The sequence below is a fragment of the Leopardus geoffroyi genome, chromosome A1 (assembly GCF_018350155.1).
Source record: "Leopardus geoffroyi isolate Oge1 chromosome A1, O.geoffroyi_Oge1_pat1.0, whole genome shotgun sequence".
Taxonomy (NCBI): domain Eukaryota; kingdom Metazoa; phylum Chordata; class Mammalia; order Carnivora; family Felidae; genus Leopardus; species Leopardus geoffroyi.
The window spans coordinates 143,639,520-143,659,201 of NC_059326.1; the positions used below are offsets into that span (position 1 = coordinate 143,639,520).

General features: G+C 44.1%; 1 long non-coding RNA gene across 1 annotated transcript; it reads left to right on the top strand.

Annotated features, from left to right (window-relative positions):
• Positions 1–12,285: 12,285 nt before the first annotated feature.
• On the top strand, positions 12,286–17,332 carry LOC123607460. The gene is made up of 2 exons (XR_006716753.1): positions 12,286–17,028; positions 17,250–17,332. It is a non-coding gene; the product is annotated as an uncharacterized LOC123607460 (long non-coding RNA).
• Positions 17,333–19,682: the final 2,350 nt, after the last annotated feature.

Consider the following 19,682-nt stretch of genomic DNA (forward strand, 5'->3'; position numbering starts at 1 on the left):
AGAACCATGGACTTGGCATCAGGGCTAAAATGTGACATATACACCATGTTCTCCTCCTGGAGGGATGTGAGCTCTTTTCCTTCTTCTCAATAAAAATACTCTTAATGCAGGTCGACTCCTAGAAGGCCCTCCTACCACTCAATCAGAGAGGCTCCTGAAAGCTGGTTCCCACCTTGGTCTCAAAATGCTCCAAGCACAAAAGTAACCTGTGACCATCAGCAAGGCGTTTGTGCCCCCTGGACCTCCATTTCTTCATCTGTAAAATGTGATGTGCCCTTTCCATGTCAGTTATGAGTATCAAATGACATCATTGATGGCTGAGCACTTTTAAAAAGCCCTATAACAATACAGAGTTGGAGGAAACTAAGAGCCAATTGCTTTGTTTTCTTTAAGCCCAGAATGCCAGACTTGGGGGAAAGGTTGGTTTCCTTTGCCTAATTCAATCTGGCTGGCCTAGTTTAGTTTTTTTAAATAACAGATTAACTTTATATGAATTATTTATATATTTTACTAGAGTTTTGCCAAGAGACTTTAAACACGTCAAAGATGTTGGGGTTGGGAGTACAATGGTGGGTTGAACAGGTAGGCAAGCATTAGGTGGGGGGGGGGGGGAGAGAAGAAAACAAGAGGCTATCTCTCATAAAATAAATCAAAGTGCATAGCCCCGCCAGTACCTAAATGGAATATACTGGATATGCGCGAGTTAATTAGCTCACTAGTCTGCGAAGCAGAGCCATACCCAGGACTAACTGGCAAACCCAATATCCAGAACCACCATTTCCCCTATGCCCGCAGACATGGCAGACATTTCTAATGGATTGTGGCACCCTCTCTATCTGGGCCGAAAGTTGACCTCACATTCCTTCACGGGAAATGCTTTTTAAATTCTTCTTTTTAATTTGTAATTTTTTATGCTAGAAATCTTGAAGAGTATAGTTAGATCAGGGTAGCCCACGTAATGACAACAGTAGCTTGAAGCTACAATCATTTAAAAAAAAAAAGAAAGAAAGAAAGCTAAGGGGCCATATGTTGAAGGAAACTGCTTCATGAGCTATTTGGGCAGTTGTTGGTGGAACGTGGGAGGACCATAGACCAAGAGGAGACTAAGAGAGGAGGGAGGGGGTCAGAGCCTGCTGCTGTGGGATTGTTGTGCTGCTTACCTCCCTCGCCCCCTCCCTCACCTCACAAACAACTAATCCCCTGAACTGGGTCATATATTGACACATTGAACTTAGATTTAGATTTAAATGAATTTAAATGAAATGTACTTAAAAATTCAGTTCTTCAGTTACACTGGTTGCATTTCAACAACTCGCTAGCCTTATGTCGCCAGTGGCTCCTCCATTGGGCAGTGCAGATATAGAACATCCCCATCATCACAGATAGGTCTATAGGCAACCTATAGCAAACCCCACCATGTATCCTACTCATAACACTGCTCAATAGCTTGGCATCATAGGACTTGTCCTCACATGGTGGGAGTTCCTCACACACAGTATTGATAGAAACTCAGTTCTGACCACCTGCCTTCACTTCACCTATACAGAAAGAAGGACTCAGGCTGGGGAAAGAAGGAGAGAAAATACACTATTTCAAGAAATTATTTTTCTTCAACATGAAAGTTACAAAAAGAACAGATGGCACTTTTTGAAAAATGAAAATCTGGGATCGAAGAGAAGAAAAGAGCCAAGCATGAGTCTCAGGACTGCTGTTGATTTTTCCTGACCACCCCAGCCAACTCAACACCATCGTTGTTGCTATAAAATACACAAATGTTCTTAGTTTTAAAACTTGGGTTGTGGAGAGAATTCTTACTTTTACATTCAGTTGAAAAGAAGATGCTTGCTTTTACCTAAATTTCTTAAGATTCTGTGATTTCCTATCCTGCCTGCCTGCTGGCTGTTTTGTGTATGAGGCAGAACAGATAAGCTTTGACCTTGGAGCTGCTCTGTGGGATTTTCTGCAGATGGTTCTCAATAATAAGGTGTTTGCTCATTTGTTTCTAGGTTCCTTTATTTCAAAATAAAAGTGCAGCCAAATTGACCCATGGGGAGAGAACAGATTAGGCAGAAAATAGAATCTCCTTACATTTCTTACTCTAATGCACTCTGATTCCACCCGTGAAATTGTCCCACCAGGATGCTGGCAGTAACAGAACAGGGCATGGCAAGGAGAGGCAGAGAAGAGACCTTAGTTCTGGATGGGCACATGTGAGAGCCAGGAAAGTCAGCTGAGGCTGAGAGGGCAGACAGGGGCCTCAGGTTCGGAGCAAGAGGCCAGGATCTAAAGTGCAGGAGTCTGGGGAGAAGGTGAGCCTCATATGGTCTGTTGCTGTAGGCACCTTAGAGCTGAGCACAGGCAGTTTCCCCACCAGCCTTGAGCCCACAAGGCTTATCTGCATGTGGGTTCCGGCCCTAATTGAGGCAGAAAGGAGATGGAATCCTGGCACAGACCTGAAGGGACCTTTGGTATCCCCTTCTGGAGTCTTCCCGAAGAGCCTGAAGATAAGAAGCACTTTGTATACTTGTTAAGCGTGGAGCCCTGCATCTGAACCACACCTCCTGAATCTTGGTCACCTAGGTATCTGATAAGCAGCTCAGGTGACTGATCTCAGAAAGTCTGGGGGATGCCTGGGTGGCTCAGTCGGTTAGGCGGCCGACTTCAGCTCAGGTCATGATCTCATGGTTCATGAGTTCAAGCCCCGTGTCAGGCTCTGTGCTGACAGCTCGGAGCCTGGAGCCTGCTTCAGAATCTGTGACTCCCCCTCTTTCTCTGTCCCTTCCCCAGCTCATGCTCTGTCTCTGCCTCTCAAAAAATAAACGTTCAAAAAAAAAATTTTTTTAAAGGAAGTCTAGGAAACACCTATCCAACGGTTTTCAGACTGGACCCCACAGAGGTCTCTCGATGCTTCTTTAGTGCTACAGAAAGGTGCAGTAAGAATGAGGGGAAGGTAGGTGATGGGCATTGAAGAGGGCATCTTTTGGGATGAGCACTGGGTGTTGTACGGAAACCAATTTGACAATAAATTTCATATATTAAAAAAAAAAAAAAAAAGAATGAGGGAAGGACAGAATGTGAAACTTGAGGCTTCCCACCCTGCTACAATGTGATAATGGTGAATAATAGTAGCAAGTGCTTATCAAACCCTTCTATCCTACGAGCTATGCATGTATTATCTCATTAATCCTTACAATCACTCTATGAAGAAAGTATTATTAGAATACCTATTTTATGGATGACAAAACCATGGCTTGGCAAAAAAGTAGCTTATTCAAGGTCACACAACTAGTAGGTAGCAAGGCTGAAATTTGAGTAATAAAACTCCTTACCATCATGTTATACTAACCTTGAAGAAGCTCTACCTGCATTTGGTTTATGTCTTATTGGGCACCTTATAGTATTTAGACTATAAAATAGTGGATTACCCCACTAATAAAGGTGTGAAAGCACTTGGCTAATCTGATCCCTACCTTTTATACAAGAAGAAGCTAAGGCCCAGAGAGGTGACGTTGTAGTCACAAGATCACAAAATAGGGACACAAAGTTGGATGATCTAGCCTGAACAAGGCTGGTAGCTTCCCCAAGAGGCTGGCTCTGAACTGGGCTCTGCACTCAGCCAGCGGTATGCACTGAGCCAACCCGTTCTTGCCACCTTTCCTGATTTCCTACGGCTGGCGGTCATCATCGGCTGAGAAAGAGTTATGGCCCCCACTGAGGCCTGGATTGGGTACTAAGGGCATTTAGCCAAAGGGGAAAACAAAGGTCACAGTTTATGGTGAGTAAATTTCTCATCTTGTTACACGGAACCATGACTCCTTTGTTAGCCAGCCTCGAGTGTCTATGACTGCAACTGAATCTGATCCTCTTTTATTCCTGTTGTAACTAATGTCCATGTGGCATGGGGCTTCCTGAAAGGGTGAAATATTTTCTAGAGGAGGCTATATTTCAGGTGCCGGTGACTTATTTCTTCTTCCCTGGGACTGGTTCATCAATCACTTGGAGATGTTTTGCAACCAAAGGGCAAATGCATTTCTCAGAGCAGCGGCCTCCACCCCAGTCCCCAAGGCAAAGCCGGGTGATCAGGAAAGGGCTTGGGGGGCAGCCAACCCTTGTCTTCCAAATCCCACCATCTGGGAAGTGTGTGTTTTGCTCCCGCTGGGGAATGGACACATGGCTAGATGCCTGCAATCCCTGATCCCAGAATGTATGGTGTCTGTCTGCCTACTGTCCCTGTGAGGGGGAAAAGAAGGTTTTGAAGCTGCACACTCTGCTTGGGAAGTCCTGCTGAGCCTTCAGGTTGATTTATTTGATTGAGTGTCCAAGACCCGGTGTGGTTTCCAGGGCTGCTCTCAAAACTATCTTTTCATATTGAGAAATCAATTTTCCTCCCTTGACTGAAATGGTTTTACAAAATGTACATTTGAGAGAGAGCTTTATTCTGGAGGCTACTTCTTGAATGACATGTTTCTTGACACAGGCTCTGTCTTGGAGGGGCTTGGATGAGTTGGGTCTTGACTCCATGGATGGCCTTCTTGTTCCCGCCCCCCCCCACCCCAGGTTTCTAAAGAAGGTGGTTGCATAGTTGCACCAAGTAGCCTTTAAACATCTCTCCTCATTACCTAGCAGATGGATCGCAGACAAATTCTGCTTTCGTTTTTTCCAAGTAGTGATATCTCTGATGTATCTTATCAGAACGTCCCATGCTAAGCAAATCTGGCCAAGGAAATCTGACCTTTGCAGCGAGAGGCAACACTGCGGTGCCACACATCTGCAGGAAGGTCTGGGAAAGACAGGTGGGTAAATAAAATGGAGGTGGGATAACAGGGTGAATTTGGAAGCCAGCAGTTGTGAGGGAGACACAGCTTTACCCTCTTAGGGTTCTTTTTGGCTGGGCCTGAGAATTAAACTGACACAGACAGATCTACAGGAGAAACATGCGCACGTTTATTTAATGCAAGTTTTATGTGACACGGGAGCCTTCACAAGGAATGAAGAACCAAAGAAATGGCGAAGACTACTTGCTTTTCTATTAGGTTGAAAAAAGAGAAGCAATTGTGGAGCTGCAGGGAAAGGCTAAAGGAAGATAAGAATTGTTTTAACAAGGTCTGTTTGTGTAGCAGAATTCTCTCCAACCCAGCTTATCCGGGATGATAAGAATGTTGCTCTCCTCCTGGTACAAGGAAGACAACTGGTACAAGGAGAAAAAGAAGGAAGGTTAGAATATGTTTCTTGTATTTGCTGTTTGAAGTGCCTTGACTTCAGAAGAGTCAATATGGCAGAGAGGCATATCTGGGGTGGCTTGTTCTGAACCCCTTCACCGTGCAGCATGAGGGGAGGCTGCATAGGTGGCCGTTAAGAGCATTAGGCTTCTGGCCAGCATGGGTTCGAATCCTGGCTCTGTCACTTCCCAGCTATACCTCTGGGAGCGAGTTCTTTATTCTCTACTTTTGGTGGCTTCATCTGAAAATAGCACTTACTTCATGGAGTTGTGAGAATTAGATGAGTTAATGGATATAGAGCATTTAGCACCATGCCTGGCCTATAGTATGTGCTTAATAAATATTAGTATCATTATTCACCCTTTCTTGGGAAGTGATAGTGGCTTAGTGTAGGGACCTACCTAGTGAGGTTTTGATTCATCCTTGACTGATTTCTCAGCCTCTTGGGTGGCCATGTTTTCCCGGGAAGTTGGCAAGTGGAGTGAACTACTCTCACCTACCCTGAAACGCTGGGTCGAGCTTCCTAAAAGCAAGGCGGCTGGAAGGCAGGTGATTCTCTCAGAGGTTAAATGCTCCTCGGTCTCCTGACCACTTCATTCTGCCATTTCAGAAGGGATTTTTTCAGTTAAAGAGAGGCAAGACCAATTACATTCAGCCCTGCCTTATAAGGAGAAGACTTGCTGGTATCTTTACAGCCTTGCCTCATCCCAGCGTGCTCCTCCTTACCCTCCAGGCAGAACATGTGTGTCTCTTTTTCAACCTCCTCAGGAGAAAAATGAATGACTCTCATATAAATACACAAATGGCAAGAATAATTAAATCTGGCAGTGTTTGAAATAAAGCCATGGCCTATTATTGTCCTGTCTCCGCGGGTCTCTCATTCCTGGCCTGTGCAGAGTCCTTGAGCAGAAAGAAATCACGGGCGCTGTGCAGCGAGCTGCAGTCAACCATGCTTATGAACTGCAGGGCAAGTTCCCCAGCTTGAGCCTCAAGGGCTGTCCTATGGGTTGAGGCAGCTGTCTAATAAACGACCATTTTCATAATCAGTGTTCAGTGAAAACGTACCATTTTTATTTATAGAAACAGTGAAGCCACCTGCTATTTAAAGGCCCCCTCCTCCTCTTCTTCCTCACCCCAGGGCTGAATCTCCCAGCTCACTCCCTCAGCCAGCTGTGTCTTGTCAAAGTTCCAATCTCCTCCTTCGGAAACATAAATCTCTCTGACCGTCCACCCCATGCACATTGCCTTTTATCCTGTCTGGAGTGTAGGATTATGGCCTCACCCGCAAAAATAGCTTCAGTGAGAGTGGTCAGCTGAGAAGGAACTAGGTGTACCCTATCAAGGGAAGGGTAGCTAGACATGACTGCTTCAGAGCCCGGACTCACTGATTCACACGGCACCCATTCCCACACAGCTCCGGCTGAGTCAAGCACTGACAACTGAGAGGGCGGAGAGGAGAGAGGAAGAGAAGAAAATGCTGCTGCAGAGACAGGAGCGCAGCACCCAGAGTAAAAGGAAGGGGCTCAGAGCAAACAGAAGGAGGAAAGCAAAACAAAGAGACAGATGCAGCAAAACCTCAATTAGACAGCCGGCTTGGGGAATGGGCGTTTTGGTTAGTGGAAGTTTCTAGTTAACTGTGAATGGAGCCAGAATCCTTTGTCTTAACCCTTAATTCAGAAAAGCTTTTTACATAATGTTAGTTCACTTCCCTAAGACCATTACAGATGGGGACCATGGGATCTTATGGCATCTCAAAGGGCAGCAGTCAGGATGTGAATACCAAGTGCACAGTGGAGAGTGTATGGAGGGAAGTGTCCCAGCCTTGGAGAAATAGATGCTGAACCTTGTGTTTATCCTGAAAGTTAAATCTCTGATTTAAACTTGCCTTTTATCTTAATCACTAATTGCTGCGAATTTTTGTTAAATTTTAACTGCATAGTACGCTCTTATTTATTCTTCACATCTCAACTTGAATATCACCTCCTCTATGAAGCCTTTCTGATTACTCCTGCTCTCCCCTCAGGCCCTCCCTGTCACTTCTGTCTTTGCTTAGCATACTGTGTTTAAATAATCTGTAAGCATGGGACACAGTGGGCAAGTGATTGAGGGAGGGCTTCATCTAAGACCTTGCTTGTAAAGAAGCTGAACTCCCAGTCTTTGCCTTATGATAGTAATAAACTCCAATTACCTGTAAAGTCTCAGACAGTAAAAAAAAAAAACAAAAAAACAAGTCCAACTTTACTGTTAGATCCCCAGCCCATAGTCAGAAATAAGGGAGGGAAAGAGAGGGGTGAAAAAGGGAGGAGAAATTCTATAAACGTAAGAGGGGGAGTGAGAGAAACCATTTACAGTCTTGGTGATTTAATCTTAATTCTGAGACCTAGTCCTTACTGTTTCCCTCTGATCTGTAAAACAAAGTGCCTCCTACCGGGTTTTTGAGTTCTGAAACAACTCAGGAAGATGATAGTTGTCTTTCCATTAACCACTCCATTCTCTAAATGTACCATAGGGGGTAGGAGTGGGGTGGGAGTTTAGGGAAGAAAATCAGTCAACAGTTAGCAAGAGCCACATAAACACAGTGGCAGATCAGTGGAAGCTGAATTTGAGGATAGACTGAAGTCCAACCAAGAGCTAGAAGGTCAACTCCATTCAACATTTGCTGGGTCTCTATTCTGGGGGCCATGATAAAAGTCACCAAAATAGTCCTTGTTGGGCCATGATCTGTTGTGGAGAATAGAAAATAAGGAGTAAGGCAAAAAGAAGGCGGGGGGGGGGGGCGCCTGGGTGGCTCAGTCGGTTAAGCATCTGATCTCAGCTCAGGTCACGATCTTGCGGTTCATGAGTTCGAGCCCCATGTTGGGCTCTGTGCTGACAGCTTAGAGCCTGGAGCCTGCTTCGGGATTCTGTATCTCCCTCTCTCTCAGCCCTTCCTCCGCTCGTGCTCTGTCAAAAAGAACTTAAATTAGTTTTTAAAAAAAGAAGAAGAAGGCAGGGCACTGGCTTGGCATCCAGTTGCACAGCTCTGGTTGTGTCAGGTCTCTGGTCCAGGAGGCAACTGCCTAGACACTGGTCCGTGGACTGCTGGCACTAGAGGGCCATGGAAGGAGCAAGCAGGCAGGGTTGGTATCTGGGAGATTAGCTCCATCTTCCCTGAGCTCAGCGGAAACCCAGAACCCCTCTCTGCCCTGGACATACTCCTGGTGTGTGCCTAGCCCCCAGTAAGCCCTGGCAGTCTCATGTCTGTCTGGCCATGATTTCAATTCTAATATAAGCCATGGCCCTGGTGATCTTTTTAACACCCCTCTGAGGGGCGCCTGGGTGGCTCAGTTGGTTAAGTGTCAGACTGTTGATTTCAGCTCACAGTTCGTGAGATCGAGCCCCACATCAGGCTCTGTGCTTGGGATTCTCTCTCTCTCCTCCCCTCTCCCTGTCCCTCCCCCACTCAAGCATGTGCTCTCTCGCTCTCTCTCTCAAAAAAAAAAAAAAAAAAAAAAAACCTTTAAAAAAAATCACCCCTCTAAGAAGGGCTGCATATTCCTTAAAAACTAACCAATAGCCCTTTTGAGCTATGGGTTTTACAGACAGGAGAGTGTGTGGTGAAATCCTATTATAGATGTTGCAACACTGTCCTTTAGGATTCCCAAGGTAGACAACAGTGTGGATGCCAACCTGACAGACAAACTGCCCGTTATGTTTATGTGCATCAGTTGTCTGTTCAGAGCTATACCCACATGAGGAAACAGGAAGCACCCTGGACATTTCCCTGGTATGTCCCTGCTTTCCCTGGTCTCCTGGAGGAGAAGGCCTATTTTCATAGTATCTGGCACACAACCTGACAGAGTGTAGGTGCTCAACAGATGCTCCCTGAATGAATATAATAATTCTATTTTCAGAATTCAATTATGACTGGATCAAGTCTGACCCATCATCTCTTTGCTCCTTTATAGGGATGAGCTCATTGAATGTCCCCACAGGCCCCAGTAGCTCACCTGTTACTCAGCTGCCACCATCTCAGCAGCAAGGCAGGCTGGTCCTCAGGCCGCAAGCTAGAGCATGCAAGATATTATATTGCCTTATCCACACATAAATATAAGTAAGGATCTTGGCCCAGTTATAAGATGGGTGATTATTTCCATTCCTTTCTGTGGCACCTCAAGCCTCGATTTCTGCCACATCTAGAACACAGAGCCTGATGAAGCTGGAGTTGGGCGTCATAGTGCCTTTTGGCCTAGGATTTCAGAGCCTGAGCTCCACACTTACATTGGGCAGCTCTTGAGCCAGTTCAGGGCTTCCAACATCTCTTTAACATCTATCCTTGAGATAGTGGAGAAGAGACCTTAGATATTTGGTGGGAGTCTACTGAGCCTGCTTTTGGTCAGTCTTTTGACCGAAATTGGACGCCTTCTGATCTCTCTTTGCTGGCCACAGCGATTGCCAAGAAGAGGGAATGACAGATACCTCTGAACCAGAGCCTTGTCTTATTCCTTCAGGTTTGTGGTAGACTGGGAAGCCCACCATGTGTACACACACCCACAGCACATGTCGTAGGCACTCCTGGTAGTTCAGCTCCATGTTAACTTTGCTGTCCAGTGGAAAGTGGCTGGAGTGCTCAGGGATGAGTTCACCCACTTTCATGTAAGAGTCTGTATTTACTGATGGATCAAGGCCTTTGGGATTTCTGTAATTTGACTGGGTCCATTATTTCTCACCAGCACTAAATTCAGGGGGTAATCGGAATCAATTTAGGGTTTTTATTCTAGTCACTTAAAAGTAATTTTAAAAAAATTCACCTTGTCCTACATCTACTTCCCACCTGTACCTTAACAACATATTCTCTTCTGACTTATGTACTGAATAGGTTTTGAGATGAACTTAGGGCAGGAAGTCTTCATCTGGCTGCCATGGAGGTAGATAGGTTCCCAAGAATCTTCTTCGGTAGGGCAGGTGGCCATGTCTCGGTCCCACCAGGTTTGACAGCTACATTATCTAGGGTCTGCTAAGCTGCCTTAGGGAAGCCTGCACCAGAGGAGGTGGGGGTTGGGTCCCGTATTTGTTTGTAGACCCAGAAATCCTGAAAGCCCCGCAGGAGCCTATTCTTCTCATCTATACACGTAGATGTTGACTTCTGGAGCCTTCCAGGTTCCCAGGACTGAGGCCACCAAACTAGGGGGAGGAGGGTGCTTTGGACTTGGGTAAGTGCTTCTTTCTAAGCTACTGTGAAAACGGGCCAAGGAGAAAACAAGAGATAATGAACTCTTACATTGAATATGTTCCTTCTTTTGTGGAGGATGTTGCTTTCCCTACAGGAGCCTCCCTTTAACTTTTCTCTTCTCTCCGGCTGAGTTCCTCTGCAATTTATGGTAGAACTTCTTCCTACCACGTGTTTCTCCTGGAGTCTACTTCAATGTCAGTAGTCTGTTTTCATGGATTCAACAATTCACTAATATTCAGATCTGGATTCATGGTATCTTCATACTACTATTAGGGAGAGAAAACCCTCTGCCAAAAGGGACAGTGCGCATAGTTTCTTTCTCTTTTTGAAACATATTCAGCTATGACTGGAAGTGGAGAGACAAGAAAAGAAAAGAATGTGGCCACCCAGACTAAACCATAAAAGTATAGAAAGAAGGTTCCCCCCACCATCCTCGTAAGGTGCCATGTCAAGACAAAAGTGCCTTTCAATGAAGATAGCTCAAAGTGGCTTGCTGATAACAAGTACAATCATGACATTGATGACAAAGATGAGGAGGAGGAAGATGATAATTGTAATGATGTGATCTGAGTGTTTGAACAAGTGCCAAGAATGAATTCATTTGATTCCTGAAACCTTCATACTGGGAGTGTCCAGTAGTTTCATAGCAATTGGCATCATGGATCGATCAGTAGCAGCCATTTCAACTGAGTGGAGAAGGATTCTGAGGTTACATCCAGGGTCATCTGCAGACGATGTGATGACCAATTAGTGACATCAGATGTAACCAAGAAAGACAGTGGGGAGCAAGAATTTCATATACTCACCATCCACGCCGTGTAAACCATGGTTTGTTTGCATCTCTTCTCATTCCACGGTTGAGTCATCTTAGCTGTTTTGTTTTGCATTGGGTTATTTTTGAATGTGCCATAGTTTGTTGGTCAGCCACTATGTGCTAGGCACTCTACTACATCTTATCTCGAAGACTTGAGGAGGGCTAGGAAAGTGGCCTTTTCTTACAGTAACCTTGTGTCCAGAGCCCACCCTTCTCTTTGCTTTCTGTGGGGGCACAGTCCGTTTTTCAGTGACAGGCCTGATGTCATGATGATTTCAAGTGATTTGGCCCAAAGACAACACCTACTCCCTGAACAATATCCATGAAAACTTAACACAGTAACTCGAGTGAGTCACATTTTCCCTGTGGATGTGATTTGCAGATGTCGGGATGGAACTTAACCAGGGCTGCCTTCTGAAATGGAACTTCCAGAGAGCAGCAGACTGCAGAGCTGCCTTCCCAGAAAAAGAAAAGCCTCCTCTAGACAATTAAGAGCTCTGATCACACAAATGAAGGCAAGGTTTCCAAAGAAATCTAAATAAGAGTTGAGAGAAAACGAGCGTGGAAAATTTCTTTACAGAAAGATTCAAACTCACTGTAGAGCCATGTAAAGGAATCTTTTTTTTTTTAATCAAAATATGTTCACAAATACTGGCTTATTTGATTCTCATAATAACCATGGATGTGGACTGTGGATGTGGGCCATGAAAACATTATCCTCCATTTTGTGGTTGGGAGAAGCCAAAGAGAATGTAGTGGTTTGCATCTCAGGGCACATGACTAGGAAATGATGGAAGCAGGACACCGGTCTTCTGGTTACTCCTAGACAGTGTTCTTTCTGCCTCACCCTGCCTTTACAAACTGGAGGTAGGTCACCTAAGTAGTAATCTATTTTCTTTCAGAGAGAAATGTTATCTTTTAAAAAAATGAGGATAAAAAATAGACTTAAATAGGAGCGCCTGGGTGGCTCAGTCAGGTAAGCATCCAACTCTTGCTCTCAGCTCAGGTCTTGATTGCATGGTCGGGAGTTCAAGCCCTACATTGGGCCCCATGCTGGGCATGAAGCCTACTTAAAAGTCTCAAATAAACATAAAAACAGTATTTTTGTTATATTTTATAATACATTCAAAGATTTTCTTAAGATAGAAAAACTGAGGGGCAGGGGGAAGTAGGGACAAAAGGAAGTGGAAAAAGACACAGTGGAGTGCTAGATACACCCATGACTTGCATGGAGTAACAGCCCCATAGTGTCGCTTTTTACAACACAAAAGGGCGGTTATCTTTTCACAATGATAAGCAGAAATGTGGGCAAAACTTCTCCTGGGAGCTCGTGATGTTGAGGATAAAATTTGGGGTAGGAATGAGAGTTCTCTTAGCTGTGGCTGAAAATGAGGGAGATCATTTCCTTTGATGTTGTAATGTTTAACTTTGAGAACTAAGCTACTGCTCTGGATTCAGCTCCTTCTTTATAATAATGGGCAATGACGACTGATGAGCACATAGAATACGAAGAGTAAGAGAAAGCATGGCAAGAGAAAACCAGAGTGGTGGCTTTTTAACACATTAGGATCATCCAGGAAGCTGTAAACCTGTCCAGCCCAGCCCTGACCCCAAACCTCTCGAGCCGCCACGGCTGGGACCCTGGCAGCAGATCAGGACTTAAGAGTCTACAGGTGTGGCCAATGTGTGGCCAGTTTGAGAACACTGGTCCAAAAGATCTGTCCCAAAAGGCTGATATAGGAAAGGAAAATACACCAAAATAACTGAAATGAGATTGGGGGAGGGCCACGCAAAGTCTTCTCCTGGAAGAGAGACTGAGAACAAAAGATAGAGATGATTCAGGAGGTGAGAACGCAGGAGGGTGGCAGCTGAAGATGCCGTCTCTCTGATTCAACTTCCAAAAGCAAAGACAGAGGGGAGAACCCGGGGATTTTGCTGGAAAGTTGAGTGTAAGAACATCTTCCCCCTTTGCCTTAATTAACCTTTATTCCAATGCAGCACTTTGAGGGCTGGGAGAAGGGTGCTAAATCCTCCGATTCATTTGGTGCTGGGCCTCACACAGCAGCAGTGTAGGAGGAATTCTCACCGGAGGGAACACTTGCTCTTATGTAGGACTCTTAAGGTTTCCCTCCTCCAAAGAAGCCAACGGTTCTGACAATGGACAGACCAGCCATACAAGAACAGCCGCCTCACCAGTGGAGGTGACCAGCCAGGCCAGCAGGAAGCTGGTGATGGTGAGTGGGTGAGGGACTCTGAGATAATGTGTGATGAGAATGAGAAAGGAAAAGAAAATGTCAGCTTTCAAATTCCTTCCGAGATGGAGTCAGGATGAGGGGTTTCTCCTTTTATAAATGATCTGAATGAAGGGATGAAACTTCCTTTTAGATCGATATTCGTACCAACATCACTTGTTATGGCTACACCACCCCAGGAATCCTTAGTGTCATGACCTCCCTCCCCACCCACTCCCAGTGGGTGTAGAAGCTCCCTGAGGGGCTATTTCTTATGCAGCTTTGCAGCCTTTAAGGTATACAGTTTAGTACCTCCCCAACATGTAGTAGAATCTAAGTGAAAGTTGATGGAGAAACCAATGTGTATGGGAAATACCATGGGCTAAATTAAATGGGTCCCCCTGAAATGCAGTTGCCATGTCCTGTTGCTAAGGGGCAAGCGGGGATGCCCTTTGGGGAACCCAGGTCCAAGGGATTTCTACTCTCCAACCTCATTCAGAATGGGGGCAGGGAAGAGGAGAATGGACTAGAGATATCCTGGAGGTGACATTTTAGATCATGACACTTGGAGACTCTCTGACAGGAATGTGGAGGGCAAGGCAGTAAAATGATCTTCTCATCCCTCAGGTCATGGCCAACACTTTGGGGAAGCAATTGAGGGACCACAGCACCAGGTGTCACTGCTTCCCAGAAAACTCAGTTTGTGATCAAGTGGATTTTATGATGCTGAAGTCCTTTCTGGAAGGACTTTCTGGACACTTTGAAATTGGGTGTCCGAGTGGTCTTGAGAACTGGATTTTTCTATTGGTGAGAGAGCTCTTGTTTCCTCCAAAGCAGTAGGCCGTGAGTAAGCTCTTGGAACCCCCCTGAAGCCTTGGAAAACTTGCCATCTTCTGAACAAAAGCACCTTGTACATACCCTTAGGAAGTAGTTACATGGAAGTTTATGCTCAATCTCACTTTGTTTTGCCTGCAGCATATAAAAAGTTTCCAGTGTGCATCTCCCGTGCTCTGATGTTGTGGATTAATCACATTCTGAGGTAGAGCCTAGAGCCTGGCCCTGCCTGAACTTTCAGTGAGAAGATGCAGATATATTGGTCAGGACAATTATGGAGATAGGTCAGGGCATTAGAGGCTTTGGCTGCAGGCACTGGTGATTAGGTTAGAGCCCGTTGGACAAATGGATTAGTGTTGGCTGATTGGGCTCCCTTGGACAAAGGGAAAGAAAAGACTACTTTAATCAAGACTAAGCCACATCTCCCAGGCAGTCAGCCATCGTCAGTGCCTAAGAATGTTCCAGGATGCAAGGCCTGGCTGGTGTCTGTTAGATGGGACTCTGCACCTGCACCGGTCGGGAATACAGTCAAAAGATGGAAGCCTGGGAGGAAAAAATCTAGGTCAACTTCTGTTGATTCCCTAACATTCTAGTTTCATGACTTAAAATGTACTTCTCATTGGTCCAAATAACTACTGGACCCCAAGTTTATGAATATAAGCACATTCAAGCAAAGTGGCTCCCAAGGAATATATAGTTAGTCCAAGACTTGGACTATATTTGCATTGACCTTGGCTTCTTACTTCTTTATCAGCTCCTAGGTCTATCTGATTGGGTCTTGCCATTTGTCAATTCTGAGTAATAAAGCTTCTAGATGAGCTCCTGGGCTGCAGTATGTTGATTTTCCTGCCATGGTTTCCTTCTCCTTGTGCCTTCTGGAAAAGAAGACCTGGTCTGAGTTCCCTGGGTGTTTCTTTGCTGGAAACATTTGGAACCTTTGAGAATCAGTCAATATTTATTCCTTCTGGCTGGGGAAATCAGGGAGGGCGAACTGATCTCTGTATTTAAGAAGAGGTAGCATTTAGGCCAAATTTCTCAAGTCTGAGTGCACCTGAGACTTGCATGGGTGGGGGCGAAGGGGATTGGCAGGGTTAAAAATTATTAGTACCTGGGCTCAACCTAGATATTTCTCATTCAGTTGTTTGGTATGAGGCTCAGGCCTCAACAGTGTTCCTAAAGTTCCTTGGGTGATATTAATGTGTGACCAGAGTTGAGACTCCGATTTCAGGTTCTCAGCTGAAAGGAAATTTGTAGGTGGGTGTAGGTATCCCATCTCTCTGATTAGATTATAAGCCCCTAGAGAGTGAGGACAATGTCCTTTGTTTTGGCATCTTCTCCCTCAGCGTTTAATAGTGTGCAATACGCACTGGGTTCTCAGTAGGTATTTAAATATGAATTCTTGGGTGCATGGACAAAACATTCCCGGAGAAACCTCATCCTGTTGAGGCAGTGGCTACTATTTTAAACACACTGCAATCCGGAGGCCCTTTTAGGGAAGTCTGGGCCAGCTGGACCTGTCACAGTTACACTCAGCACCAACCTAAGCTGCTTAAGAAATGTCTAGACGGAGAAATCCTCCAGACAATGAAAAGTAGAAGGTGTCTAGGGTATTCTTTCTGCCTTGCCTTGTCTTGCTTTGCTTTGCTTTCTACAGGGAGGTGGGGAGGGGGAGATGGTCAAGTATCTGATAAGGCATCTCTGTTTCCCTTATCTTAAACATACAGTTTCTGTAACTTGCTGGAACCCATTCTTTCATTATCAAGTTTTCCTTGGAAACTTAGACGAGGGGCCCCTGGATGGCTCAGTGGGTTATTCATCTGACTCTTAACCACAGCTCAGGTCATAATCTCAGGGTCATGAGTTCAGGCCTGCATCAGGCTCCACACTGGGCATGAAGCCCACTTAAAAAAAAAAAAAAAAGAAACAAGGGAAAAATTAGACAATAGAGTCGCTTGTCTAAGTACATCTGGAAGGAGCCTCTGCGGTTATCCCTTGATACACTATTATGATTCAAGTGCCTGTAGGCCTGAGCACTTCATTCTCATAAAGAAGGAAACTGAGAAAAGCATGACAAAACAGAGAGGGAAGCAAGAAGAGAAAGCCAAGAGAGGGTGAGAATGGAGTTTAGAATGAGCCCCGGCATAACAGCCACCTTTGCTACATAACACAATGGTCTATGGATTCTATTTCAAAAATCGACCTAAAAGCACAGAAGAGCATTTTGGATTTTCAAAAGTAGCATACACAACAAGGAGGGATTGCGGATCAATAAGAGACTAGATGGAGCCTCACAATTAAATGCTTTCTATACCGTGAAGAGCAGATTTCTTCCGTTCCCTTTGTTCCTTTCTCTCTCTCCTCTCCTTCCCATAAACACTCATTGAGCTAAGAATAAAAGCTCACAGTCTTCACATTCCCTCAAAGAGGTCATGATTTCCTAGGGCAAATAGGGCATGCAACAGCTCTGACAAACGGTGGAACATGAGACATGCCCAAGCGAAGGAACGTGGGAAAGGAGGGGCTATGCTCCCACAAAGCTGTTCCCATTAGAAAATGAGCCCCCAAGGCAGCCCAGCTTGGTGAACTCAGCCAAGAGAGAGTGGGCCTGGCCCAGCCCAGCTCTCAGAACGCAAGCATGACACCCAAGAGGAAGGTCAGCGAGATTGTCATCTAAACCTCCTCCTGTAAAAGTGGAAACAAAGCTAAAAAAGGAGGCAGGTGGGGTGCCTGGGTGGCTCGGTCCATTAAGCATCCGACTTCAGCCCAGGGCATTATCTCGTGGTTCACAATTTCGAGCCCTACATTGGGCTCTGTGCTGACAGCACAGAGCCTGGAACCTGCTTCGGATTCTGTGTCTCCCTCTCTCTCTGCCCCTCCCCCGCTCGCTCTCTCTGTGTCAAAAATAAACATTAAAAAAATTCTTTTTAAAAAGGCAGCAGGAAAGTATAAATCTTCAGACAAAAAAGTGCAAACAGGGAAAAGTGGAGCAAAGGGAAAACGGGCTGAAGTGGCTAACCAAAAACCAGACGACTTTCTCCTGCAGAAAACGGAGAACGTAAAAATGAGGAAAGTCCAGCCTCTGACGAAGCAGGAGAGAAAAAGCCAAGTCTGATTAATACCATGTCTTCTCAGTGTCCCTGTCTCCATTCTTGTACAATCTGGAGGACTGTTTTTATCAACTATTTTATAAACGCAAGTTTTTTGGTAGCTCTTGAAACATTTTTTAAAAAGAGAGAATCCCACCTTGTCCCATTTTTTAAGTGTAAATGCTTTTTTTAAAGAAATGAAATCATTTGCAGGTTGTTTATTTTCAGGTACAACCAGAAAATAGTGAGATATTGAATTTTGGAGGTTTTGATTGTCTTGGGTGTCAGCTTAACATTCCATAGATGGGGCAGTTTTCATAACCTATAATACCAAGCCAACTAAATGACAATTTGGAGTCAGTCTTGCATTTCATATGTCTTGAAAATTTTAAATTACCTCTATTCCCATGTTGCTTTTGGTAGAATTGTTTCCTAAATAAAACCACTCCTTGATCTTCACTCTCCTTGTCAGAATTTTGTGTGCTCTGTGTAACACCTTGGTCGTGGTAATCCAGTTTTCCTGGTAACTTTGTTAATGTGCTGTGCAAGATCGAAAATTTGACTATGTACTGTATATGATATTAAATTGTAAATTAGTGGGGCTTACCAATGTAACATCTGTACATATGTACATATGTACATTGGGGCTTACCAATGTACATGTGTAAGCATATCTTCCACAACATTTGAAGATATTGGTACTTGATATAATGTTAAGGAAAATTTGTCTCCAAATTTTAAGATGGAAGGTCACTGGAATAACTTTTCAAAAAGAATCACAACTACATGATTTTTTAGATTTTTGGTATGTACGTTAAGAATTCTGTACAAATTGAAATCTCTGTATGATCCTCAGAACAACCAATAAAAACTCAATTATTAAAGAAAAAGAATGAACCCCAAAATGAACTCTGGTTCTCAAAGTCTAAAAGGACATCTAAGGCCATCTCATCCAGGGTGCCTTGTGGTATCCTTAACCAATCCATGGTTGTAGAACCTTACTTAAATATTTGCTGTCTTCCATTGCCAGACACTTCTAGCATCCTTAAGACACGCAACAAAGTCAGTCATTATCATTCACGACTCTCATAGTTATGATAGAAAATTGCTTCCTGGTGGAAGCAAAAAAGATAAGTTAGTAGCTCATATAACAGTAATGTCCAAGATGTAGGTCTGGTTTCAGACAAGCCTAGGTGTAGGGCTCCATAGGGAGTCTTCTGCTTTCTCTCCCTCAGCTCTGTTTTCCTCAGATTCAGCTTCATTCCCTGGCAGGCAAGAGGGTCACCAGCACCTCAAAGTTCCTATAAACTTAGCAACCCACAAAGAAGAGAGCACCTCTTTACTACCAGTCTTGGAAAACTCTCATTAGCCTAGTTGGAGTAAGGGCCAATCCTTAAAGAAGGAATGATTAAAGATAACTCCAAGGTTTCAGACTAGGGAAAATTGGGAAATATTAATACCTTGACCAAAATTAGTGTAATCAGAAAGAACACTAGATTTGGAGAAAGAGAAATTGGAAAGGAAGAATTTGTTTTGGGATAAGTCAAAGATATTCGTGGGATTCTAATGAAGAATGGCAGGTGGTTAGAAAAATGACTGTGGTACCAAATGGGAGAAGATATTTGCAAATGATATATCCAATAAGGTGTTAATATCCAAAATATATAAAGAACTTATTCAACTCAACACCAAAAAACCACATATCCCAATTAAAAAATGGGCAAAGGACTTGAGTAAACATTTTTCCAAAGGAGACATCCAGATAACCAACAGACACATGAAAAGATGCTCAATATCACTCATCATCAGGGAACTATAATGAGATATCAAAGATATAATGAAATATCACCTCACACCTGTCAGAATGGCTAAAACCAAAAACACAAGAAACAAGTGTTGACGGGGATGTAGAGAAAAAGGAACACTTGTGCACTCTTGGTGGGAATGCAAACTGGAGCAACCATTGCAGAAAACAGTATGGAGTTTTGGTCGAAAAATTAAAATTAGAATTACCATATGATCCAGTAATTCCACTACTGGGTATTTACACAAAGAAAATGAAAACACTAATTTGAAAAGACACATGCATCACTATGTTTATAGCAGTATTATTTATAATAGCCAAGATATGGAAGCAACCCAAGTGTCCATCAATAGATGAATACATAAAGAAGATGTGGTGTGTGTGTGTGTGTGTGTGTGTGTAGTGGAATATTACTCAGCCATAAAAAAGAATGAGATCTTGACATTTGCAACACTATGGATGTATCTAAAGGGTATAAAGCT